A 20,201-nucleotide genomic window follows, 5' to 3' on the forward strand; every position below is an offset into this window, starting at 1 on the left:
TGATGTGAATGTATCCAGAGCTATAAGACTTAGGATAAATTGTGACAATTTATAATAAAATCCAAACAGTACAAATTTTAAATATCCCATATTCAGCCAACTGCCAACCAGTATATGAATTTTACAAGGAGTAATATACTTTCTCTCTCCCAAAAAACAGAAGAAACAAATATGAACCATAGGAAAAGGAAATTAAGTCTCTGTATATTGCTATAAAAATTCATTATTTCAATTTGTCTTCTGTTATAACATTACATAATTTCACTTTTATATTGTCCTTACTGTTCACTTAAAATAGAAAGTAGAAGCAATTTGTTCTGGTGGAAAGGATACAGGTTTGACAAACAATTATTTGGTTTTAATAAGATCTGATTTTATAGATTTTGATTTAAGCTGTAGTAAGAACAGATAACATGAAATCTATCCCTTTAAAAAAAATTTAAACTACAAGCTTAACTGTAAGCACAATGTTGTATAGCAGATCTCTAGAACTTACTCATCTTGCATAACTAAAATTTTATGTTTTGATCTTTAACATGCCCTTAATTTATCACAGTGACTTTTAGTTTCATCATTAAATGAGGCTAATAATATCTCCTATTTCAGAGGGGATTAGGTAAAAGAAGGTTAAAAGGGCACCTGGGTGGCTCAGTGGGTTAAGCCTCTGCCTTCAGCTCAGGTAATGATCTCAGGGAACTGGGATCAAGTCCTGCATTGGACTCTCTGCTCAGCAGGGGGCCAGCTTCCCTCTCTCTCTCTCTGCCTGCCTTTCTGCCTACTTGTGATCTCTTCCTATCAAATAAATAAGTAAAATCTTTAAAAAAAAAAAAAGAAGGTTAAGAACGTTAAAAAAAATTGTGCAAATAGTAAAGTAAATAAAGGTATAAATTACTGCATATAATTAACTTTTAGGGAACACTTACTATGTGCAAATATAAAATAATTTTCATAACCCTTTGACGTAAGTATTCCCATTTTATAGGTGAGACTACTGAAGCAGATATATCCTAAGGAAATTGCCCAATTTTGTATAGCCTGTGAATAGTAAAGCTGGGAGGCAAACGTAGAAAGTTTGACTCTCAAGCCTATGTTTTCACCACTACAATATACTGCCTCTGTATCACTCAAATGTTTGGTGATTTTTCCGTACAAGGTAACTCCTATTTTAACCAATCTTCTCTCCTTATATAGATACACCTATCCTTTATAGTAGTTCGAAACTGTTCTGTCAGACTAAAAATCAAATGTTGAGGCCCTTCTACATAAACCACAGAATTATCAGCATAAAAGAGCTCTGTTAGCTATGTTTCATTTTTAAAATGGCAACTAAAAGTATAACATTGCTAAACTATGATGATACAAATCAATTTATAAAAAATGTATTTTTCCCATAAATAGCTTTGTTCAGTATATTTTTTTCTTAGTTTTGACACATTAAAATCTCTTTCTGGATTCAAATAATGGAACATAACACTTCATATTGCTCCAATAGGTAAATTACAAAAGATTCATTTTTTAAGAAAAAGCCATTTACTGGCTTCAACAGACAAATGTATAAATATACTGTCAAAACTATCTAAGGTAATCTACAGATTAAATATAATCTCTAAAAAATTCTAATAGCCTTTATTACAGAAATGGAAAAACTGATCCCCAGATTTATATGTGATTACCAGTGGTCTCCAGTGGATAAAATAATCTTGAAAAAGAAGAACAAAGTTGGAAGACACACTTTCGAAACTTACTACAAAGCTATAATAATCAAAACAGGATAGTACTGGCATAAGGATAGCTGAATAGTTTCTCAATTCCCAATTCTGTTTCATTGGTCTCTGCATCTATGGGCAGTTGATTTGCGACAGGTGTGCCAAGTCCATTCAAGAGGGGAAAAAAATGTCTTAGGGCACCTGGGTGTGTCAGTCTGTTAAGCATCTGCCTTCAGCTCAGGTGGTTGATGTGGATCAATCCCCACATCATGTTCCCTGCTCAGCAGAGAGTCTGCTACTCCCTTTCTCTCTGACCCTCCTCCCTGTTTGTTTTCTCTCTCACTCTCTCAAAAAAAACAAAAAACAAAAAAACAAAAACAAAAACAAAAAACGGGGGGTGAGGAGGAGGAGGTAAAAATCTTTCCCACAAATGGTGCTGGGATGGACAAGTGGATTTCCACATGTAAAAAAGTGAAGTTAGACCTTACATCATGCCATATACAAAAATTCAAAAGGAAAAACAAATACGAAAGCTTAGAAGCATACTTAGGGCTAAATTTTCATGACTTTGTGTTTGGTAATAGATTCTTAGGACACCAAAAACACAACTTGTTGCTTATGAAGATAAAATACATAAATTCGACTTAATCAAATTTAAGAACATGTTTGCACTAAAGAACATTATCAAGAAAGTGAAAAGACCACCTACAGAATGAGAGAAGGTATATCTGTCAAGAGTTTAATATCCAGAATATAGAAAGAACTTCTCAACAACAAAAAGACCACCCAATTAAAAAATGGGCAAAGGACTTGAATAGACATTTGTCCAAAGAAGATTTACGAGTATGGTCAGTATCTACAAGTATGATCAGTAAGTATATGAAAAGATGTTCAATACTGTTAGTCATTAGGGAAATGCAAATCAATAATGACAAAGTGCAAATCAAACCGTAACGAGATACCACATCATACCTACTAGAGTGACTCTTATTTAAAAAAAAAAAAAAAAAAGCAAGTATTGTTGAATAGGTAGACACACTGGAACACTTACACATAGATAAAGGGAATGTAAATAGCACAGCTGCTGTGCAAAGTAGTATGGTGACTCCTCAAAAAGTTAAACATAAATTATCATATGACCCAGTAGAATTACTCTTAGGACACACCAAAAAGAATTTAAAACAGGGACACAGACACTTACTTGTACACCAGTGTTCATTGCAGCATTATTTATAATAGTTAAAAAGTGAAAACAGCCACACTTCCATCAACAAATGAATAGAATGAACAAAACCTGGTATCTATATGTATATAGATATATTTGTTTTATATTATATACAACAGAGTATTATTAAGCCTGAAATCTTGACTACATTGCAATCAATTTTTAAGATACATAAGGAATTGTTTGAGTATTTAAAAAGATGCTGTAAACTTCTAACCATACCCAACCTCACAAAGGCAGGAGAACCCTGTATACTCCCTGATTTAAAAACCTTAGATTCAACTTTTTTGGAATCATTATATTGTATGCCTGGAACTAATGTTTCAGTGTATGTTCAGTTAAAAAAAAAAAGCTTCAGAAATCAGTACAATAAAATATTGGTCAAAGGACAAATATAGATTAATGAAACATAGTAAGAGCCCAGAATTAAACAATGTATTTTGAGGAAGATATCCACCAATTCAGCGAGGAAAGCATAGGATTTTCAACAACTGGTGCTGGGAACTTGATATTCCTATATGGAAAAAATTAAAATAAAACTTCACAATGCACATAAAATTATCTCAAAATGGATCATAGACCTGAAGTATTAAAACTAAAATTATAATACCTCCAGAAGATGTAAATACTTATGACTTAGAACTTGCCAAAGATTTATTAAACAGTCTATACAGAAAAACATGAACCATAAAAACAAATTTGAAAGTTGGACTTTATTTTATTTTTTTTTTTAAGATTTTATTTATTTATTTGACAGAGATCACAAGTAGATGGAGAGGCAGGCAGAGAGAGAGAGAGAGGGAAGCAGGATCCCTGCTGAGCAGAGAGCCTGATGCGGGACTTGATCCCAGGACCCTGAGATCATGACCTGAGCCGAAGGCAGCGGCTTAACCCACTGAGACACCCAGGCGCCCTGGACTTTATTTTAATAAAAATGATTTTAAGTACTCTCAAAGGTAAGCCACACAGTGAAAGCTGTCCTGATTCATGTGTCTGGAAAGTACCTTATGTCCAGAATATAAATATTTCAATCTCATAAGATAAATTTAAAAATGGGCAGATAATTTATACAGGTACTTCATAAACAAAAATATATTAATAGCTAATAAATACAAAATACTAATGATAGCCATCAGAAAAACGTAAATCAACTGTGCATTCATTGGAATAATCCAATGATACTGATGATATCGTGTTGGCACAGAAAAAGTACAAGTGGAATGCTCATACACAGCTGGTGCAAATGTAAAATGGCATAGGCTTTTTGGAAAACTAGCCATTTTTTTTTTTAAGATTTATTTATTCATGAGATACAGAAAGACAGAGGCTAGAGGCAGAGGGAGAAGCAGGCTCCCTGATGAGCAGGGAGGCCCAGGCGAGACTCAATCCCACGACGCTGGGATCATGACCTGAGCAGAAGGCAGCCAGACACTTAATCGACTGAGGCACCCAGGTGCCTGGAAAACAAGCCATTTCTTAAAAAGTTAAATATATACCTTTCAGATGATCCACCCATGCCATTTGTAAGTACTTACTCTAGAAAAGTGAAAACCTGCTGAAGTTTCACTGAGAATCTGATTTGATCAAACACTTTTGTATCCCCTATTAAAAATCCTGCAATATAACCTCCTACTACCAGTATTCACCTGTTTTTCAACTCTTCTACACAGCAACATTGTGTAATAGTTTTATTCACTCAACCTCTTGATCAACACTTGTGTCCTCAATCCAGTGAACAGACCAGTTAGTTCACATTCAGTAAAACTGTGTTAACCAAAGGTGCTCGTTAACTTCATTCTCCCAAAGTCTTTGTCTTTGAGAGAATGAGGTTAACGAAAACCTTCATATCTTATACAGAGTATCAGCAACATTTATCAAGATTAAACCTCTTTTCTTCCTTGAAACATTTTCTTTTTTTGTTGTTTTAATCATTATAGGAATGATTTTCTTCCTTAATTACCACTCTTCACACAGGTTTTTCTTGGGCTTTTTATTCACAAGATCTCTGTGCTCCAGGGATTTATCACCACTTTTTTTTTTTTTAAACCTGTCCTACACTCTCCCTTTATGTCACATACTATCTATTAGCTTGTAATTTAGAACCTAACTCCAACATAGACCTCTTCTTAGTGCCAGAGTGTACATCCAATTGCCCACCCATAACTTCAAATAAACCTGTCCAAAATAAACCTCAAACTGAAGATGGTCAAAACTTACTCTGTTAATCCCCAAACTTTTAGCCAAAATTTATCTCCATAGCAGTGGCATACCAAGGGTGGGGTGATGGGAGCAGCTCTTCCTCATATTAACTATATTAACATGTTAGCCTGCCTGTTCTCAAAGACCTCATGTATTGAGGTCATATTTACCAGTTAAGGTAAATAGAACAACAAAATATTAAAAACAAATTATTTTTTAAAATGAAAGTATGAAGATCACTATGATAAGCCCATAAAAGATTTTTTTTCCTATATAATATGATGACTGTCAAGAATTTAGTGATCTGTTTCTCTTAGAGGATAACTTAAAAATTGCTAAACACAATGCATGTTTTATAGTCTTGAATTTTCTTGCTGCCCCTATTTATTACAAAATACTGGTATTTCTTCTAAGCCTTTATTCCCTCTTGCCTTCTGAATCATTCTTCCCCTGATTTCCTTCCTAATAACCTTAACTATTCTTTAGCCTAAAGCATGCCCCATTTTTCTTGCTTTGACTTTGAGTTTGATTTGTACACTGTCCCCTGCCCTTTACATATATATTTTTTTCTTTTTTTTCTTTTCTCTCTGTATTTCTTCCACCTGGCCATAGTTTTGCCACTTAGTCACACAAGTGAGAAACTTGAGGGTAATCTACCATTTTCCATCTTTATCAACACCACCTTTGATAATTCGATAATACCTACCAGTTTTATCACATAAATATTTTTCTCATTTAACCTTTTGTTTCACTAATGCCAGGATCTGAGTTCCTTATTACTTGAGTGATTGCAACTAACTGTAATGTAACTAATTTCTTGTCCTGTGATAGTATAATCTGCATGACCCTGACCTTAAGTCAGGTATTTCTATATATCCAGAATGGTCTGTTTTAAGTTAAAATATTATATTATTTCTATACTTAAAAGGTTTCCAATGCTTTTGAATAATTTAGAACATAGGCTTGTTATCTTTCACTGTACCTTACGTGACCTGATACCTCTCTAATCTTACTCATGTCTCCATTTGCATCTATTTTTATTTAAAGATTTTATTTATTTATTTGAGAGAGACAGAGAAAGTGGCAGAGAACAGGATTGGGGAAGAGATAGAGAGGCTCCCCACTGAGCAGGGAACCTGATGTGGAAGCTCAATCCCAGGACCCTAGGATCATGACCTGAGCCAAAGGTAGATACTTAGACTGAGCCACCGAGATGCCCTCATCTGTCCATTTTTAATTCCCAGGTGTACTTGTCTTCTTTTTTTTTTTTTTTTTGAGCTTGATGAAATTGCCATTTCTATCATTCAAAATGGTTAAAAATCAGCATTTTCATGGCATTTGACCAACTTTAGTAATACTGAACTGCCTAAAGTTTTTAGAATATATTATTTCTCAACTCTGTGACTCTGGCAGTCCTGTTAAGAAAAATTATGAAGTTCCTGATTTCAGAACCATAAACTATCCAGGTAGTTTTTGTTTATGCTTCTTTTTAGATCGCTGAATGATCCTTGTCTCCTTAACCATACTTTATAATTATACTTAACTGTATTTGATCAAATAACCATGGAACTCCTAACAAATTTTGTACTAACTCACACATAGAATTATTATATATAATAATATAATATAATATACACATAATAGTATATTATATAATATACATATAAATGATATATAATATATATAATAGACATGTTTGTCTACTCTTTTGTCTCTTTGGTCTTATGATATTGAGTAAGTGATGTGAGGTTTTTGAAGTTAGTTTTCTCTGTTAGAAAAATAAATAATTAAAAAAATAAAAACAAAATAAAAATTATAAAAGACAAATCTAATATAACTACTTTGTAATTATAATGTTATATGATAAAAAGTATTGTAAACTTTAAAGTTTATATTTATATTAATTGTTCTTAGGAGGCTTCCAAAATAGAGTCAGGACCAGACAATTATCATACATGTATTACAAGTCAGTTTTATAAAGTATTAGAAATAAATTATTATAGTAAAGCTTAATTTGAGTTGAAAATTTAAGAAAAACATACTGCCACAAGTAGTAGTAATAAACTATAAAGTCCCATAAAAAGAGCTATGATGTCCTCAAAAGAATGTAAACATATTTCCCACAAGTAACAAACTCAAAAGTAGAATTTTGTGTATATCTCAGCCAATCCTATAACATTACTTTAAATTATTATGGGTGCTTAAAAATCTCAGAGAAATTAACATCCTGATAATTGTAACAGTTTTCCTTTTGTCCTAATTTTAGGTACGTTTATAATATGCTATCTCCAGAATTCTCCAGATAGCTTACAGATTATTTTAATGTCACAGAAGATGATTTATTTAATGTCAGTACAATTAGAAAAGACCATCATATTTTTCTTGGGAACAAAATTTCTGAGAAATTAGGATTACTAAAATAAGCATGTAATGGATGATTTTCCTACAAGTGATTGAAACCTTAATAATGCTTAAACAATGAGGTTACACAGTAAAATGTATGATACATACATTTGTATACAGGCATACAAATGTATGCCTGTACAATAGAGAGCATCTCTCCAGGATCCAGTTTCCTTCCATCTATTTCCTTTCCCACTCTCCACATGTTGGGTCCCTTAGGGTTGTGATATGGCTTTAGTTAGTTAGTTAGCTTAGTTAGATGCTAACATGATGAAGAATAAAAGGCGAGAAGGGAAAGAAGGAGAGGAGAAGGAAGAGAAGAAAAAGGAGAGAAAAGGAGGCATTAGAATAATATCACAATGCAATAAATGGAAAAACTCCAAATAAAGTGTCCTAGTGAGAGGTTTTCAACTTATAGTTTTCAGGCCGTGTCAGGCATCAGATTTACTACAGGAAATCGTCAAATTCCCAGGTCCGACACATTATCTTCTAACTGAACAAGAAATTATCTCATATTGTTATGTGATAATAGGTGCTACTGAAATTAACAAAATCTAATGATTTTATAGGTGTTACTGGACACATAGCTTATACTTTAAAACAGCTAATGGAATCTGTGAATAATTTTATCTTAACAAAAAATGTAGGACCACTGATAAGGTTTAATAATGATATAGTGGGAGTTTCAAAGTGAAAACCCAAACATTATTATACCCACTGCACGTTCATTTGTACCTTCATGGCTAGAGTTTTATCAAGCTAAGTCTTATGGGATCCAGATTTTTTCTTTAGACACGTCACTAGACTCATAGAGCTAATGATTTATTCTCCTGAAACGCTATGCCAAGCATTATAAATCATAATGTGGGTCACCTCTAAGTCTCCTAAATGCAGGGCATGCCATAAAGGGGATCTCACCTAGTGGGTAGAAAGTATCCCAAAGCATAAGGTTATTTCTGGGAAATAAATATATATTGGAGCAGAGAGGACTTTGGAGTTTAGTCACATGGATTTAAGATTTTCTAAGATTCAATTCTCAAGGTTCTTGTACCAAGATCAGAAAAAGAAGGATTTACTTTGCATCAGAGAGATCTGAACAAAACATTACAAAGCATGAAGAATTTGAGTGGGATGCAGAATGATCATAATGATATCGGTATCTTCTAAAACAAAGCAGTACATTCAGATGGGTTAAGCAATAATTCAAAAAGGGGCAAGTTCAAGATTCCATAAATAGCCAAAAAGGAAGTGATGAAAAATTGAATTACTGCAAAGTAAAGTAGAAAAGTAGATTGAAACCAAGCTTTGGTATGTGTGGTAAACCCCACATTCCCCTGGAGGAAATAAGCACCTCAGCTGGAGATGGGACTGTGGAAATAAAAAGGAAAAGGAAGTTCTGATATGAGGTCAGGCCCTAGGCTCCTGGGAATTAGCCTGCCTGGGTTTAAATCCTGAATCCCACACTGGATTCTCTTTGGCCCATTACTTTTGTCTTTTTTTTTTTTTTTCCCATAAAAGCAGGGAAATAATATTATTCACCTTATCAGTTTGTGAGGATTATTTGAGGTATTAAATAGGGGGTACTTATGAGAATGTCCAGAAATTAATAAGTGTTCAATAAATGTTAATAGTTTTTCTAGCTCCCTTAAGTTTAATTATGAATAAGGAGAAAAAACTGCATGATGAAAACATTTGAAATGATATACCTTCTAAATACACAGTTTAATATTTGAACAAGTACATTATTATGTAGCCTAACTTATTGTTTATTTAATTTGGAATATTTTTCAATATGTCAGTGAATAGTTCTTTTATTCAAAAGCCATATAAATACATTATATCAATGCATGTTTTTTCAAAGTGATCACTTTACAAAGAAAAGATAATTGCTGAGAAGGTTCAGTGTATTTTATACACATCACATATTTTTCTTCAGATAATAGGATACCAGCGAGCAGGATTATGTAAATGCAAGACTATAAAAGCAGCTTAGTTCAATGGACTCACTGAGGGTCATGCATTAACAATTTTATGAGCAACCCTATGACAAGAAAAGGATTTAAAATATTAGATGACAACACTCAATTGAATTATTTTCTTCAGGAGGGAGTTCTGAAGTTCCTGTTTGAGAGCTCTTTGTGAGAAAATGCATGTTGTATATTTTTCTTGACAACTTACATTTGTGCTGAACAAGGCAGACATACCTTGTGGCGTTGTAATCTCCTAAACATAGTTTAAAAAAAGTCACAAACAAGACTCTAAGTAATTACCAATAGATAAAGTGACCTTGCACTGCGGGTAAGTATGTGATTAGCACGAACTACGTAATATAAATGGCAAGGAAAAATTAAATCACAAACGCATAACAAAAAAAAAAAACTATCATCACCATTTACTTCCTTGATATCTTGTTGGAGAATAGCCACACTATGTAGACATAATTGGGGAGAGGAATATAATGCATACTATTTATAGGCTTGTTACCATGTATCAGGCATTATTTACATTTTGTGTATTGATCCTTGCAACGACTTGTGTTAGGTATTATTGTTCCATTTTATTGATTAAAAACTGAGGCTTGCATTTCAGATCTGTCTCAATTTAGAGCCTATGTTCTTATTTACTACACTCCTGAAATTACAGTATATAAACTTTTGCATCAGAACTACCAGAGACACTTAAAATGCACATTTCTAGCAACCATAGTCCAGTTAGGTCAGATTCTCTGGGGATGGGGTCTAGGATGTTCATTTTAACACACTCCTGGATGATTCTGATTTTCACCAAAATATAATAAGTATTGCTTTAATGACTAGCAAAGTCAATTGCTCCTAATTTAATTCTTAAATCACATAACATTAAAACCATTTTTACAGATTAAGAAATTGAGTTTTAAAGATTTCATTAATTTTAAAGTATAGTAAGCTACATATATTGCACTGAGTAATTGTCAATTTAGTTTATGGATATTTATAAATAGTGTACTAATAAAGCTAGCAAATAAATGAGCCTCCAAAGACATGTTCTTATTTTATGATGATGATGATAGTGATGGCCATTTATAGGACCTAGGAAAGAAGTTTAAAACATGATCTCTACCTGCAAGTTTCCTACAAATTGTGGTTTTCATTGCTGGCTCCATAATGGAAGTCTTCTGTTAATTAAAAAGAGGGGAGAACCATGTTTTGTTTAATGTATTCTGCTTTAAAAATCTACTCATTAGTCTGAAACTTTATTTTTGTAGATTCTTTATTTTACACTTAATCTTTATCTGAAAGTAACAAGTATAATTTGCCCCATGTGTGATAAACACTACATTGTATACAAATATCAAAAATCACAAAATATATTAAAATTTCATCAAAAAGTATTTTGGTGGTTTTTGGATCATTTTTATGCTAAAACATTCTAAAATGTTATAATATGATTTAAAAATTATGACTACTATAATTTTATAATGTATTATATGCAGATCACTATTGGGAAACAAACTTGGTGATTTCAGTGGTATTTCAGAGATTGGTATTTCAGTGAAAGTAGAGCTGAACTGAGTTCTATCTGTTTAAAGATAACAGTTTTAGAGGTACATAGGATTATATAGAATTCAATATAAAGAAAAGCAAAATATACATGCGCTAATATAAGATAGTGTTTCATATATTTTTGTTATTTCCTCAGGATATTATTATACTAGCTCTATCTAGTGGTCACATACAAATATTACACTTTGCTAATAAATATAAATTAAGGAACGTCCTCTAATTTGCAATTATTACTGTTCATTTCTATAAACTGAATTTCAAAAGATTTAAAGGTGCAGAATTTTCACCCTGCCTTATTCATTTATATTAAGCTTGCTTTGCAATTTTCTTTTTTTGTTGAGTAGTAAAAACACTTAACATGCAATCTGCCTTCAATAAATTTTTGAGTACACAATACACTATTATTAATTACAGGCATAATAATATAGTATAGCTTATATCTAGAACATAATTATCTTATATGATTGAAGCTTTATATCTACCTGTTGAATAGGAATTCCTCATTTCTCCATTCCCCTAGCGCCCAGCAGCCACCATTCTACTCTGGTTTTATGTATTTGATTATGACAGAAGTCACCTTAATTCCATTTAAAATTTTTGAGATTTTATTTATTTATTTGTCTCAGTGAGCAAAAGTAGGGACAGCAGCAGGCAGAGCAGGCAGAGGGGAAAAGCAGGCTTTCCAATGAGTAGGAAGCCCGATGTGGGACTCGATCCCAGGACCCTGGCATCATGACCTGAGCTGAAGACAGTTGTTTAACTGAGCCACCCAGGCATCCCTAGAAGTCATTTTTAAAACCAGGTTTTGTTATTAAAATAGAGAATTTTTATTTGTATTTTTGTCATTGATTTTGATGCATAAAATAAATAATGAAATAAAATATTTAATTTCATTAATTTGACAGAGAGTGTGCACAGGCAAGCTGGGTAGGAGGGACAGAGGGAGAGGGAGAGGAAGAGATTCTTAAGCAGATTCTGTGCTGAGTGCAGAGCCCATCACAAGGCTGGATCTCACAACCCTGAGATCACAACCTGAGCTGAAATCAAGAGTCTGTTGCTAAACCAACTGAGCCACTCAGGTACCCCAATAACTTAAAATATTTTATAAACTCAAAATAAACTTACAAATTAGATGATTATAAAATGCAATATTAAGAACATTGTGGTATTATTAGGTAATCATAACCATAATAGGGTGTAACATTTTCAAAAAATTGATAAAATATTTTAACATAGTAACTGCAACTCAGATTAATACCTTCCAGTGAAATATTTTGTTAGGCATTTTACTGAGGATTCAATTATTGTTATCAAAAAGTTCTACATATAAGTAACATATAATCTAATTTTCATTGCCTTTAAATAAACAATGACTGTTACCAATTAATAAATTATTTAGCTATTGTCTTAAAAATAATCACAAAATCCTAATGAAAGATAAATGGTTTCAAACAACGATCTTTTATTATATGAGTCTGTGTGCCATTGAGATGGTTCTGTTGATCTGGGCCAAATGTTGTTAATCTCAGCTAAGCACATTCATACATCTGTGGTCAGTTGCCAGATCACCTGTGGGGTAAACGGGGACTCTGGTCCAGAGGAGTCTTAGCTGGAGTGACTCCTCTCCCAAATTCTTCTGCCAGCATTAAACATTTATTTGTAAGGAAATTAAAAAAAAAATACACTGTAGTATATTCAGACTATACAAAAGTTAACAATGAATTCGCCAGATTTATATATATTGATATAGATAGATCTCAAGACCTATAGTTTTGGAAAGCAAATTACAGAATGATATAAAAATTAAAATTAAAAAGTTAAAATATTACATATTTCTTCTTCTGTATGTAGGAAATTTAAAAAATCATAAATAGTACACTGAATTTATGATAATAACTATGTAATATCATAGGGGAGAACAACATAAGGCAATTCAATTAAATCTGTAAGGTTTTGTTTCTTTAAAGAAAGCCTGTAGCAAATTTGTAAACAAAACAAAATCATTTTGCTTCAAAAATACCTGTTTTGCATTATAAACAATACAATGTTATATGCCAATTATATCAGTAAAGCTGGAAAAAAATGCCAGTTGTAAAACTGTCAAGGTGAATTCCCATTTGTTCTAATTTTCACATCTTTATTCTGTGTTTTGTCTAAATTTCTGCATTGGAGTAAATACAGAGTATCCTTTAACAGCAACTGTGTTTGCTCTGTCTGTATCTTCTAACTCTCAAAATCCAGTCTCCTCTCCATCCTAATTACTCTCATTCCAATTTTAATGAGATCCCTTAATCCTCTCATGAGCCTACTGTCTGTTGCCTTTTACTTAATTGGTCTTCCTGTCTCTGGCTCACCCACAGTCTAACTCCTCCAATGGCTGATCAATGTTCTTCAAGTGCAACACTGATTTAATCCTTATCCTGCTCAACCACCTTAAATGACATCCAAGTATCAATTAAATTAAACACAAATCCATCTGCCTGAATTTCAAATAATTCCACAAAATGGCCTCAATGGAACTTTCCAGCCTGTTACCCACTTCTGCACTTATATAACATCACTGTTGTTCAACCGCACAACTAATTGTTCCTGAACAAGTTTCACGCTTTGCCACCTTCTTTCCTTTGCACCTGCTCTTTAGCTTGAAATAACTTCTCCAAAGAAGTTGTCTCCTGAAATCCTATCCAGTCTTCAAGGGAAAAAACACCAATTTATTCCTTTAGTCATATTCTTTTATGATATTTTCCTGATCCCGATTGACCCTATGCTCCCCAAAATGTGACAATTTTTTTTCTTTTGAGGACTCATGGCATTTGTACCTTTTAATGACTCATGAGTATTTTAGTATTTTAATATTTGTTTTCAAACAAAAAGTATTTTAATATTTGTTTTCAAACTTTGTAAACAGTTAACCTTGCGAAGTTAGGATTTATACCAATCGCATCAGTTGGTATAGTTTAAGAAATCAGTTAGTCTTAATATAGATATATTTAGATCTATAATTTATGGACTTCAAAAAATGTGCTGAAATTATTTAGCATTAAAATCTTTGAGGTAGAAAAATCAAAGTATGGCACTTACTGGCAAGTAACTCAATACCTGAGTAACCACATTAGCAGACTATTGAAGGTAATATGTAAAACCCCAAGTCAGGCCCTCACAAAGAAAAAATACCTCATTTATGTACTAATGAATATAGTTCAAGGCTGTTGATCTGAATGAAAAAGAATTGTTCAGGGAAGTATTGTTTTAAGGAACATTTATATTCACAGCAATAATTTAGTGGATTACTTATAATTATTTTTAGATATGATATTATGGCTTTTACTATATTATCTTGACAACAATAGAAAATAGAATCTAGCCTTTGTTCTTTATTAAAGTTTTCTCCTTATTTCAATGAACCAACTACCACTCTACTCTATGACCATATTAAAATAAAGGATTATAACATTTGGGAAATTTTAAGAGGTCAAACATTGAAAAATAAAGTTGTATATGAATTCTTTACCAATTTTAAATATTAAACCTCTAATAAATACATGGTTTGTAACTATTTTTTTCCATTGTGTAGGTTGCCTTTTCATTTTATTGATGTCTTTGCAGAAGCCCTTTAGTTCCACTTGATTTAGTTTTTCTTGTCTCTGTTTTTGAAGTCTTATACAAGAAATTATTATTAAGACCAATTCAAGAATCTCTTTCTCTAAGTTTTCTTTTAGTTTTGTGACTTCAGGACTTATAGTGAAGCCTTTGATACATTTTCAGTTAATTTTTGTGAGTGCTACTGAGGTAGAGGTCTAGTTTCATTCCTTCGCATGTTAAGTATCTGATTTTCCCAGCACCATTTGTTGAAGGGACTGTCCTTTCCCCATTGTATGTTCTTGGCACCATGTTGTAAAAATTGATTGAGAGTGTATGTGTGGGTTTGTGTCTGAGTTCTCATTTATACTGGTCTTGTGCCTGTTTTTATACCAGTATAACATTTTGATACCATGTAGCTTTGGAATTGGCTGGGTGAGGGATGGGGTGTTGACTCCAGCTTTTTTCTTCTTTCTCAGAATTGCTTTGACATTTAGGAGTTCTTTGTGGTTCCAAACAAATTTTAGAATAGGTTTTGTTTTTTTTGTTTTTTTCTCTATCTCTGTGAAAAATGTCACTGGAAGTTTGCTTAGGTACTGCATTGAATGTCTAGCTTGCTTTACAAAAATGCATACATGTTCACATTATTAATTTTTCCAATCTAAGAACTTGTTATCTTTACATTTATATGTATATTCTTTAATCTTTTTGATCAGTTTTATAATTTTCAGTGTACATCACCGCCTTAGTTAAATTTATTCCTAAGTATTTTAATGTTTTCAATGCTATCCTAAGTATGATTGCTTTCTTAGTTTTGCTTTCAGATAGTTTGTTGTTAGTGTGTACAAATGCAAGTGATTTCTGTATGTAGATGTTGTATCCTGCAACTTTAATTTTATTTATTCTAACAGGTTTTTTGGTGGAATCTTTAGGGCTTCTTTATAAAGATCATGTCAATTGTAGACAGACATAATTTACTTCTTCCTTCCCCAAATGAATGCCTTTTATTTATTTTTCTTACCTAATTGCTGTTGCTGGGTAAGAGATGTGGAATAGAAATGGTAGGAGTAGGCATCCTTACCTTGTTCTTGATCTTAAAGACTTTGAACATTTCATTGAGTAAGATGTTAGATGTGGCCTTGTTATACATGACCTTTATTATGCTGAGAACAATCCTTCTACACCCAATGTGTTGAGCATTTTTATCACAGAAGGATATTTCCATTTTGTCAAGTGCTTTCTCTGCATCTGTTGAGATGATCATATGATTTTTATCTTTCATCTATTGATGTGATGTATTATACTTATTTATTTGCATACATTTATCCAACCTTTCATCCCAAGGATAAATGCCACTTGATCATTGTGAATGACCCTTTAATGTGCCACTGAATTCTGTTACCTAATATTTTGTTGTGAATTTTTATATTTATCAGAAATATTGGTCTGTAATTTTTTTGTATGTTCTCATCTGGCTTTAGTATCATGGTAATGCTAGTCTTATAAAATGAGTTTAGGAGTATTCTCTCTTCCTCAATTTTTTTAGAGTTTGAAAAGGACCAGCATTAATTATTTGTTAAATGTTTGGTAGAATGCACTTTTGAAACCATCTGGTCCTGGGTTTTTTCTGTGTTGGGAAGTTTTGATTACTGATTCAATTTCCTTATTCATTATTGGTCTCAGATTTTCTGTTACTTCCTGATTCAGTCCTGGTGGGTTCTATTTTTTGGAAACTTATCCATTTCTTTTAGGTCACCTAGTTTGTTGGCATGTCATTGTTCCCATAATCTTTAATTATTTTCTCTATTTCTGTGATAATAGTTATAATGCCATTAAGTAATGATGTTCTTTGTCTTTTTTTTTTTTTAGTTTTTTACTTAGATTTATTCTTTTTGATATGTTTTGCTATCTCTGCTGTCTTTTGGTTTCTATTTACATAGATATCTTTTTCATCCCTTCACTTTTAGCCTATGAGTTTACTTAAAGGTTAAATAAGTTACTTATAGACAGCATACACTTGTTTTTTATCCATTCAGTCATTCCATATTTTAATTGGATGATTTACTTACATTTGGAGGAATTATAGAGAGATGAAATTCACTATCACCATTTAAGAAATTACTTTCTTATTTTTTAAAGATTTTATTTATTTATTTATTTGAGAGAGAGACAGCGAGAGAGAGCATGAGAGGGGAGAAGGTCAGAGGAAGAAGCAGAATCTCCATGGAGCAGGGCACCTGATGTGGGGCTCAATCCCAGGACACTGGGATCATGCCCTGAGCTAAAGGCATTGCTTAACCAACTGAGCACCCAGGCACCCTAAAAAATTACTTTCTGATTGTTTCGTAGTTCTTTTCTTCTCTCTCTTTTTTAAGTTTGCTGACCCTAATGTCTTTATGAAGAGAGTGGAGGACACTTGAGGATTTTAAGAGAAACAGTTTGGTTTTTATTATTGATTTGATCACCCATATAAGCATGTATTAAGCTCTTAATATGTGTCAAATGTGCTAAGCACTGGGGATCAGAGATGAAGTCATAGGTCCTTACATTCACAAACCCACAATTCACTGGTGTACTCATGGGGGCTGATTCCCAAAGGAGCAACTGGACTGCTGGCTCCATGGGGGTAGGATACAAGTCTGTTTTGTCAATATTTTATCTTTAGAATATAGCACGTAGTATGTGTTCAATAAATAATTGTTGAATGAATGAATGAATGAATAAGTTCTCCAAGCCAGGCTGACTCTGACAAATTCTCTGATAGACATGCAAGTGTAGTGTTGGATAGACATTTAGAACAGCAAGAGGTTCATTGTCATTGTGTGTGTGTGTGTGTGTGTGTGTGTGTGTGTGTGTGTAGAGGGAGGGAAGGAGAAAGGGAGCTAGAGATGGGGTGGGATCTTAGAATCTTACTTGAACTCAGAATGATGGATGGAATTTTCATTTTTGAAACTGGCAGATCTAGGGGAGGAGTGAATGGAGGAGAGGGTATTAGCCAATTTCACTTTTCTACCTTATCTCCTCCATTTATTTTGGGTTCTTCTGTTAAGATTCTCATTAAAAAGGCAGGTGGCTTCCTAAACACTGGAGTGATTGAAACACTCAGGAATTATTTATGATCTGTAGAAAAAGTACTCCCCAAACCCCCTGAATACTATTAATTGGGAGCTTCCCCCATGCCATTTTGAAGCACCTTGGCCAACCTATCCCCTCCTGCAGCTTTTTATTTTTTTCAGTTTTCTTTATTGAAGTATAATTAACATACAGGGTTATATGAGTTTCAGGTATACAATATAATGATTCAACAATTCTATACATTATTCAGAGTTCAATATGATAAGTGTAGTCACCATCTGTCATCATAGTTATCACAATATTAGGCTGTGCTTTTTCTGTGACATATTTTATACCTGGAAGTTTGCACCTCTTAATCCTCTTTATCTGTTTCATCCATCCTTCTACGCACCTCTCTTCTGGCAATAGCCAGTTTGTTCTCTATATTTAACAGTCTGTTTGCTTATTTGTCTGTTTCGTTGTTCATTTGTTTTATTTTTAAGTTCCATGTATAAGTAAAATTGTATATTTGTCTTTCTCTGTCTGACTTATTCCACTTACTTAATATCCTCTAGGTCCATTCATGTTGTTGCAAATGGCAAGATTTTATACTTTTTTTATGGCTGAAAAATATTCCTGTTTTGTGTGTGTGTGTGTGTGTGTACACCATATTTTCTTTAACCATTCTTCTATCAATGGACACTTGGGTTGCTTCCATATCTTGGCCTTCGCAAATAATGCTGAAATAAACATAGGGGTGCTATAACTTCAAAATGTGTGTGTGTGTGTGTGTGTGTGTGTGTGTGTCGGAGGGAAGAGGGAGAGAGAATCTTCAACAGGCTATGTTCCCAATGTGGAGCTGGATACGAGGCTTGATCTCATAACCCCAAGATCATGACCTGAGCCAAAATCAAGAGTCAGACACTTAATTATCTGAGCCACTCAGACACCCCTCAGATTATTGTTTTCATGTACCTTGAGTAAAGTCCAGTAGTGAATTATTAGATCATATGGTATATCTATATTTTAATTTTTTGAGATGCCTCTATACTGTTTTCTACAGTGGGTGCACCTGTTTATATTCCCACCAACAGTGCATAAGTATTCCTTTTTCTCCATATCCTAAGCAACACTTGTTTTATTTTTATTTTATATTTTATTTTTTGTCTTTTTGATTCTAGCTGTTCTAACACTGTAGTTTTGATTTGCATTTCCCTAATAATTACTGGTGATTTTTTTTTAAGATTTTATTTATTTATTTGACAGAGAGCACAAGTAGGCAGAGAGGGAGGAAGAAGGCTCCCCACTGAGCAGAGACCCCCCAAAGTGGGGCTCCATCTCAGGACCCTGGGATCATGACCTGAGCCAAAGGCAGAGGCTTTAACCCACTGAGCCACCTAGGCTCCCCATACTGGTGATCTTTCTTGTGTATGTTGGCCATCAGCGTGTCTTCTTTGGGAAAATATCTATACAGATTCTCTGCCTTTTTTTTTTTTGTCATTTAAAATATTTTATTTTTTTTTATTATGTTCAGTTATCCAGCATATAGTACATCATTAGTTTTTGATGTAGTGTTCAACGATTTTTTACTCAGATTGCTTTATGGTGTTGAGTTGTATAAGTTCTTTATGTATACAGATACTAACCTCTTAACAGATAGATCCTTGTAAATATCTTCTCCCATTCATCAGGCTGCCCTTATGTAATGTTGATGGTTTCCTTTGCTGTGCAAAAGCTTTTTATTTTAATGTAGTTTAATGTAGTTCCAAAAGTTAATTTTTACTTTTGTTTTTCTTGCCCAAGGAGATAAATCTAGAAAAAAAAAAATGATGCTAAGTTCTATATAAAAGAGATTACTGTCTCTTTTCTTCTAGGATTTTTATGGTTTCAGGTCTCACATTAAGGTTCTTAATCCATTTTGAGTTTTTTGTATGGTCATCCAGTTTCATTTTTTGCATGTATCTGTCTAGTTTTTTCATCAACATTTATTGAAGATAGTGTCTTTTCCCCACCATATACTATTATTTCTCTTGTCGTAGATTAACTGACCATGTAAGTATAGGTTTATTTCTGGGCTCTCTATTCTATTCTATTGATCTCTGTGTCTGTTTTTGTTTGTTTGTTTTGTGTGTGTGTCTGTGTGTGTGTACCAATTTCATAGTATTTTGAATACTAGAACTTTGTAGTAGCTCTTGAATTTAGAGACTGTGATACCTCCACTGTTTCCTACTTTCTTGAGATCGTTTTGGCTATGTATAGTTTTTTGTGGTTCCATAAAAATTTAATATTTTTTCTAGCTCTGTTAAAAATGTTATTGGTATTTTTATAGGGATTGCATTAAATCAGCAGTTTGTTTTGGGTAGTATGGATATTTTAAAATAATATTAATACTTCCTTTCACCCATTTTGCCCAAAACCTACCACCTTGTCCTCTGACAACCATCAGTTTGTTACCTGTATTTATAGTTGATTTTATTTTTTGTTTATTCATTT

This window comes from Lontra canadensis, unplaced genomic scaffold (genome assembly GCF_010015895.1).
Source record: "Lontra canadensis isolate GAN:19392208 unplaced genomic scaffold, GSC_riverotter_1.0 scaffold15, whole genome shotgun sequence".
NCBI lineage: Eukaryota > Metazoa > Chordata > Mammalia > Carnivora > Mustelidae > Lontra > Lontra canadensis.